This window comes from Neopelma chrysocephalum, unplaced genomic scaffold (genome assembly GCF_003984885.1).
Source record: "Neopelma chrysocephalum unplaced genomic scaffold, ASM398488v2 Primary Assembly neopelma1_245, whole genome shotgun sequence".
In the NCBI taxonomy this organism is placed as follows: domain Eukaryota; kingdom Metazoa; phylum Chordata; class Aves; order Passeriformes; family Pipridae; genus Neopelma; species Neopelma chrysocephalum.
This window is the reverse complement of record NW_020897907.1, coordinates 146,270-153,445: the sequence shown is the minus strand read 5'-3', so window position 1 is coordinate 153,445 and position 7,176 is coordinate 146,270. Positions and strand designations below refer to the sequence as shown.

Genomic DNA, 7,176 nt, shown 5'->3' with positions numbered 1-7,176 from the left:
CTATCCAAACTGATCTTGAATGCTTCCATGGACGAGGCATTCACCACTTCTCTGGGCAGCCTGTGTCAGTGTCTGACCATCCTCATTATAAAAAACTTCTTCCTTTAATCTAAATTGGCTCTCCTTCCATTTAAACCATCACCCCTTGTTCTATTGCAGCAGGCCCTACTAAAAAGTCCCTCCCCACTTTTCTTGTAAGCTTCTCTTAGGCACTGGAAGGGGCTCTAAGGTCTCCCCAGAGCCTTCTCTTCTCCAGGCTGAATGACCCCAGCTCTCGCAGCCTGTGTCCAGAGCACAGGGGCTCCAGCCCTCAGAGCATCTCCATGGCCTCCTCTGGACTTGCTCCAGCAGCTCCACATCCTCAGCGTTTCTCCTCATGCTGAAAACCTCAGAGCTGAATATCTTCAACTATTTTTTGCCACAGCTGCATTTAGAATTTCTAAAAGATTTTGAGAAGGTCCCAGACCTCTTTAAAAAGTGAGCTTGCCATGCATTAAACAGAATTGTTGTCATGTTGGCAGTTAGATGAAGCATTTGGAGGAGACGTCTGGTTTTTCAGGGAAGTGAGGCCACTGGAGGAATCCCACAGGGATCCACATTAACACTGGACTGTTCAAATGTTACCCCCATGATATAGGAAGTAAACGGGCAGGGACTGAGGCCAGGTTTGAGGATTACACTGAGCAGTAAAAATTAAAAGGTAATCACAAAGAAATGCTGAAGTATCTTAAAATACTAAGTGGTTGGGAGGTGGAACAGCAGATGAATTTCAGTAGTATAAAATGAAAGGGCCCTGATAACCTCTGTACATTGCCCTTGCAGCCCTTCAAAGATGGATTGAATGGGTGTTTAAAATGGTGATATCCTGAAAGCCTACAAGAATACTTCATAACTTCTTAGGCTGAAGTGAACTCTTTCCTCTTCAAAACCTCTTGCTGTCCTACATCAAACACCATCCTTCAGGATAGACTCCAACCACCCTGGCCCCGGCCCCTGCCTCAGAACTGCTTCTATGCAGAGCAGAGGCAAATCAGGGAGGACACTTCCAGCCCACTGGCACTGGCTCCAGGCACTGCATCGGAGCCCACTGCCTGCTGCAGGGACACGTCACAGCCCTGACACAGGTGGGTGGCTCAAAGATCCAAGGCCAACCCACAGAACCTGGTAAATCCTGCTCTTTCCAGCCAGGGCGACTGGGTCCCTGCCACCCAACAAGGGAATCTGGTCTCTGATGTCCCTGGCCAGCTCTCATCACCAGCCCCTTTCATGGGAGGGCTGCTCTAGGGCGGTCCCTGAGCAGGAGGTGGAGGTTCCACGGCACCACACCAGGGCCATGCCTGGCACTTGCAGGAGCCTCTCCATTGCTGGGCTGCCCAGTCAGTGCCTTGTCTCACTGTCCCATGTCCCTGACAGCTCCCTGCCCTAAGCCAGGGAGATCCAGGCTTTGCACAGGTTTCCCCTCCTTCCCTGCCCCCCTGGCTCTGCACGTGTCCCTGTGGAGCACTGCACAGCGGGGTCAGCACTGTGCTGAGCAGAGGTGTGGGGCACAGCCAGGATGGTTGGCAGCCAGGTACTTTCTCCTTTCTCTGGGAACTTCACCTCTGCTCCCAGATTACGGAAACGGCTGCACAATCAGCACAAGCAAACACAGAGAGCAGATCCCAGCATCAGCCATGCGTATGGCAAATTACTTTGGCCCTCTCAGAAGCAATGCCAGGGAGGAGGTGCCAGGGGAAAGGCAGCAAGACAGCCCTCAAGGTGGAGGGAGGAGGCTGGAAACCAAATCAGCATCCCCCAGTCTCACACTGAGAGGAGCAACCAGCCCTGTTCTCCACGTGGGCCAGGCCAACACGGGCTCGAGTCCTACCCCAGGCACAGAACAGACCATTCCAGTCTCTGCAGCAGCAGTGCTGCATGCTTGGCAGCTGCCAGGCATTTCAAAAGAAGCTGTCAGCACATCCCCCTCAGTTTCATAGTTTCTAGGCTAAACAACCCAGGCTAATTTAGGCTTTCATCATAAGCTGCTTTTCCCAAAACTCCCTCTTAAGGATTCTGTATTGGGTTTGTGTGGCAAGGTTTTGGGAGGGGGTGGTTACAGGGATGGCTTCTGTGAGAAGCTTCTAGAAGCGTCCCCACATCCGAGAGAGCCAGTGCCAACCAACCCCAAGATGGACCCACCACTGCAGCAGCCAGAGAGAGGAGTGAGGGTATGTGAGAGCAAAACTCTGCAGCCCCCCAGGTCAGCGTAGAAAGAGTGGGAGGAGATGGTCCAAATGCCAGAACAGGGATCCCCTGCAGTCCCTGGGGCAGCTCATGGTGAGGCAGATGTGCCCCTGCAGCCCATGGGGGTCCAGGGGTAGAAGAGACCCACCTACAGCCCCTGGAGGTCCATGTGGGAGCAGAGACCCACCTTCAGCTCGCGGAAGAGGCCACACAAGAGCACAGGAAGAGTGTGAGGACCCTCGCTCCCAGGAGGAAGGAGTAGCAGAGACAAGGTGTGATGAATTGACCCCCTTCACTGTCCCCTGCACCACTGAGGGGAGGAGGGAGAGAATTCAGGAGTGAAGTTAAGCCTGGGAAGGAGGGAGGGATATTGGGAAGATTTTAAGATTTGGTTTTATTTCTCATTACCCTACTTGATTTGATTGGTAATAAATTAAACTAATTTTCCCAAACTGAGTCTGTTTTGCCCATGACAATAACTGGTGAGTGAGCTCTCCCTGTCCTTATCCCAACCCATGAGCATTTCATTATATCTTGTCTCCCCTGCCCAGTTGAGGGGGGAGTGATGGAGCGGCTTTGATGGGCACCCGGTGTCCAGCCAGAGTCATCCCAGCACAAATTCCCAGGTGAGTTTTCTCCCTCCCTGAAGCCCAAGCCCCTGGCTGGACACCAAACCCCAGAAGAGATACCAGCACTACCAGGCAGAATATCAGGCCTCAGAGCCAGCCCAGGTTTCTGGCAGGCTGTGTGCCCATTACAGAGGTGTGTGACACTTCTTTTTGCATGGCAGCTTTCACTTTGGGGTGCAGTGTTTGCCCAGTGCTCCTCGTTGTCTTGCTGATGGGGGTTAGCTTTTCTGCCCCACATTCAGTGCTTTGTGCATTTATCTGAGCAATAACAAATAAACTTCTTCCCCAGGGGTGGGCTTTGATATTGTTGCTCAGGAACTTTCATCACTTGTGTATTCACTGACAATGACAGTACTGGATATTTTTGCTATTGATAGACCTGTTAGATCCTTTTTCAGCTTCACCAGACTGAAAAGGTACAGCTTTGCTGCTTTCATGTGGTGTAAATGATCTGAGAAAGGGCTGAGCGGTAACACTGTTATCAATACATTGACACACAGGAAACCCACATTTCAAACACCAGATGGTGTCTAGTTGTCCCGTCTTAAAAGGGTATAAAGAAATGATCAGCTGTGAAAGATGACCAGAGTCTGCCCTGCCACAGATGGTGCAGTGCAGATACACAGCAAACTGTTATTAACTGTTTCTTACAATAGAAACTAGGAAGCGCCAGAAGAAATAATTGGGCATCTGGTCTAAATGCAACAGAATAAATTACTTTTCACATTGCACATAATTACATGGCAGAACTCTTGACTTCACAATACCCTGTGATAATAAAAAATATAAATGTCAGTTCTTGGGCATACTGAATTCCTCAAATCCAATTTTGCAGCAGATGGTTTAAAAAAAAGCCATCACAAAATAAACACAAAAAGAGGATCAGGAACTATAAATGGTTAGTGGATATTAATGATTAGCAGAGTGACTCTCCACATTTTATAAAGTTCATAAAGTCTCAAAGTGCTCATATCCGCAGCCTGGTCATGGGTCTGAGCCCATTCTTTGGGCAACTGAGGACTTTCCTCCAGCAGCTTTATAGGAAATATCCGTGATTTGTTGGACCTTTGCCCTCCATTATTATTATTATCACAGGGAATCAATGAATTAATTCCACCTCCATGGAGGAGAAATAGGATACAGAAGCCAGCACATGCACATGGCTGAGTAGATGGGAATGAACCCTCACAAAAACCTTGGATGTTTTCTTCCAGTGAACATGGCAACAGTTGAGCAGCAGCCACGGCAACCCCAGTGAGAAGACGTGGCAGGCAGGCATGGGACTGGTGAGAAGACGTGGCAGGCAGGCATGGGACTGGTTGGGAGACAGGCTCTGGCAGTACCAGGGCAGGTCTGGCATGTGCATTCTCCCCAGCCCTCCTTTAGACCAGCCAGCAGCAGGCTGAAGGACAATGCTCACCTGGAAAAGGCCACCTGAGTCACGGCAGCAGCTGCCAGCTGCTTCCACAGGCACAGCCAGGGCACAGCTGGCCATGGGAGGCTCTGCAGCCAGGATTTCAACAGGGACAGCACCCTTCTGCCCCTCTCTAGGGGCAGACACAGGCGGAACTGGACCCGTGCAGACTTGCTGTGTCAGAGACAGGAATGGAGGACACAGAGATTTGCACATTCCATAAACTTGCTGGTTTGGGGGAAATAATTCCAAGAGTGTTGTGTCCTGTAAAGGGAACAGTCACAGCGGTCCAGGACCCAGCTACTGCAGGTCACGTCATGTTAACTCCTTTCATAAATCTGTAAATGCCACCTCACGCTGGTTAAAAGCTGACTAAGGTTTAGATTAGGGACAAAAAATCCATGCATCCTTTGTGGGTTTCATTTAATCAATAACATTCATACACTGCACGGTATGGGGCAGATTCTGCAAAGGCACATCATCAACCCAAACCTTTTTCCAGTGCCATGGACACAAACACGGAGGTCAATTCCAGAGGTGCTGGCAGCCCTTGCCAGTGTATTCAGTCCTGGGCAGAGGAAGAAGACAGCAGGGTGATGTGATGCAGATACAGGAGACTCCTGCACCGTGGTCAGGACATTTCCTTGCTGCCAGCACTTCTCCAAGAACCTCACATTTGCTTGGGGCAGGCTGGGACTCCGGGGCCCGCAGCCCAAGCTGCAGAGGTGAGGATGGGATCTCAAGCCCGCTGCTGGATTTCCCCACTGAATTGCAAGTACAAGGCACCACAAGGAATATAATACAATTTAGATGTTTTAGTTCCTGATTTGTGATTGCAAATTGAATTTTGCCCGGCCAAAACCCCAAACACTCAAATGATAATTAAACATGTATGGAAAGTTTGCTCTCTCAGTATTTATTATTTATAGACTGAACCCACAAATACAGATGTGTGTCCCCTTCTCCCAAAGCAGACCGTGCTCCTCCCTGGGCACAGTTCCCGGGCTCACAGAGTTGTCCTGAGTGGCACAGCACGTCCTTCCCTGTGTCCAGCACAACTGATCCAGAGTGTGTGAAGCCTGGGAATGCCACTCAGCCAACAGTGGTTGCCCAGGGTGGTCAGACACAAAATTTCCCAATCACAGCATGATTCTCCCCCTGTCTGAGCAATAGGACTACAGCCTGAAGCCTGTCCTGTCCTAGGGAAAGGACATAGAAACCAAACCCCTTGCAAGTGGCTTTGGGGAGATGCAGAATAAACTGTCCCACGGTGCTAATGCTGTTTCTGCTGTCAAAAAAACATCATTACCCACTGATACCTAAAATTGACAGTACTGATCTTTCCAAATAACATCTTTTAAAAGTTGTCACGTCCTCTTTATCTGAGCACTCCTGTGCAGGCCAGAGCAATGCTGGGCAAGCCAGGGATCCTTGGCTGGTAGGCAGGCCACGGAGCAGTTAACATTAACATCAACAGCTAGCTCTGCATTAACCATGTGGTTCTCAGAGTGACCAGGTGAGAATGGGTCTTGCAGAGAAGAGACAACTGGCAGTCTGTTCCTGTAAAACCTCTTGCAGTTGCCAGGTCTGCTCTTGGCTTTCCTGAAGTCCCCTCTCCAGCATGCAGATAGAGGGAGAAGGAGCCTTCTAACAGGACTCTACTGGGAAAGCAATAGCTGGCTCACCCTGCTCCCCACCACTGCGGACTGCAGCAGCAATGAAGTTCAGCACAGGAAGGAGGCAGGCTCCTGATGCGTGAAGAGTGTCTGAAAAGCAGCATTAAACAACCTAGACGGGGCCATTTTGACCATCCAACCTGCCATGGAGCTGCAGAGTTAACGTAAGTCCTGCCAGGCTTCAATGTCCACTTGGCTGGAACTTGTCCCTTGCACAAATACGCTGCAGATTAAATCCTTCCCACAACTACCTTGGTCTTCCACAGCTCTCCCCAAAGCACAGACTGATTCTCCTATATCAAGGAACGACCTCCTGAAGTGACCAGGAAATACTTTTCGGGGCCCCAGTGCACTGAACTATCCATGTATGTGCCCACATCTGCACACATGCAAACACTGATGTACCTCTGCTGTGGGCTGACCCCATCCAGGGCATGGTCTAAGCTGCCATTTGGCTCCAGCTGTGCTACATGACCAGGACAATGCAGGCTGCAGCCAAGGACATCAGCTGGGCAGGGAGGAGCCCCAGGAGCCCCCAGGTCTGCCCAAAGCCACAGCTAGGCTGAGCCACCTTAGCAACCCCTTGGAACCACAGATTCCCACCAAGATTCTCCTTCCTGTAAGTTACTGCTGTGAGGCAATAGAGGATGGTTTGGGTTCATTTTCTTATTTCCCTACCACTTCACTAGCCCAGTGCTGCCTCCCATGGGAACGGGACACAGCCCATGCCTGTGTCTTCATGCGCGCACGGAGCAGCACCCTGGAGGGGCCAGAGCACCCCCAACTGCAGAGGAGCTGTGAGACTGTGCTGCAGCATCAGCTCTAATGTCGGCAGCTCTCAGTGCCCAGCAGTCGCGACACCAGTGAGCCGATGGTGCTCACTAGGTGTGACCACGGCCCCACGGCCCGGGACACGTCCCCGATTGTGGAGCCTCTCGCGCCGAAGAGAGCGGCTGTTGGGAACTACTGGGGGTCCAGCACGGGGAGAGTGGGCGCTGGGAGTCACCGGGGGTGCAGCGTGCAGCGGGGCACCGGGGGTTTCTGGAGAGCGATACCGGGAGCGGCGCCGGTGGCTCGGAGGGTCCAGCCCGAGACGCGGGCGGTCCCGGCGGTTCGGGGGGGCGGCTCGGGGGGCGGTGCTGGCGATCTGGGGGTACGGCTCGGGGGGCCGGGGCGGCGCCGGCCGCTCCGGGGCAGGGCTGGGAGGCGGCGCCGGAGCCGCTGCTCCCAGCGC

General features: G+C 52.0%; 1 long non-coding RNA gene across 1 annotated transcript; it reads right to left on the bottom strand.

Annotated features, from left to right (window-relative positions):
• Nucleotides 1-5,166: 5,166 nt before the first annotated feature.
• On the bottom strand, nt 5,167-6,487 carry LOC113977489. Its single transcript, XR_003537340.1, has 2 exons — nt 6,348-6,487; nt 5,167-5,465 (listed from the first exon to the last, which is right to left on the bottom strand). It is a non-coding gene; the product is annotated as an uncharacterized LOC113977489 (long non-coding RNA).
• Between the last annotated feature and the right edge of the window lie 689 nt (nt 6,488-7,176).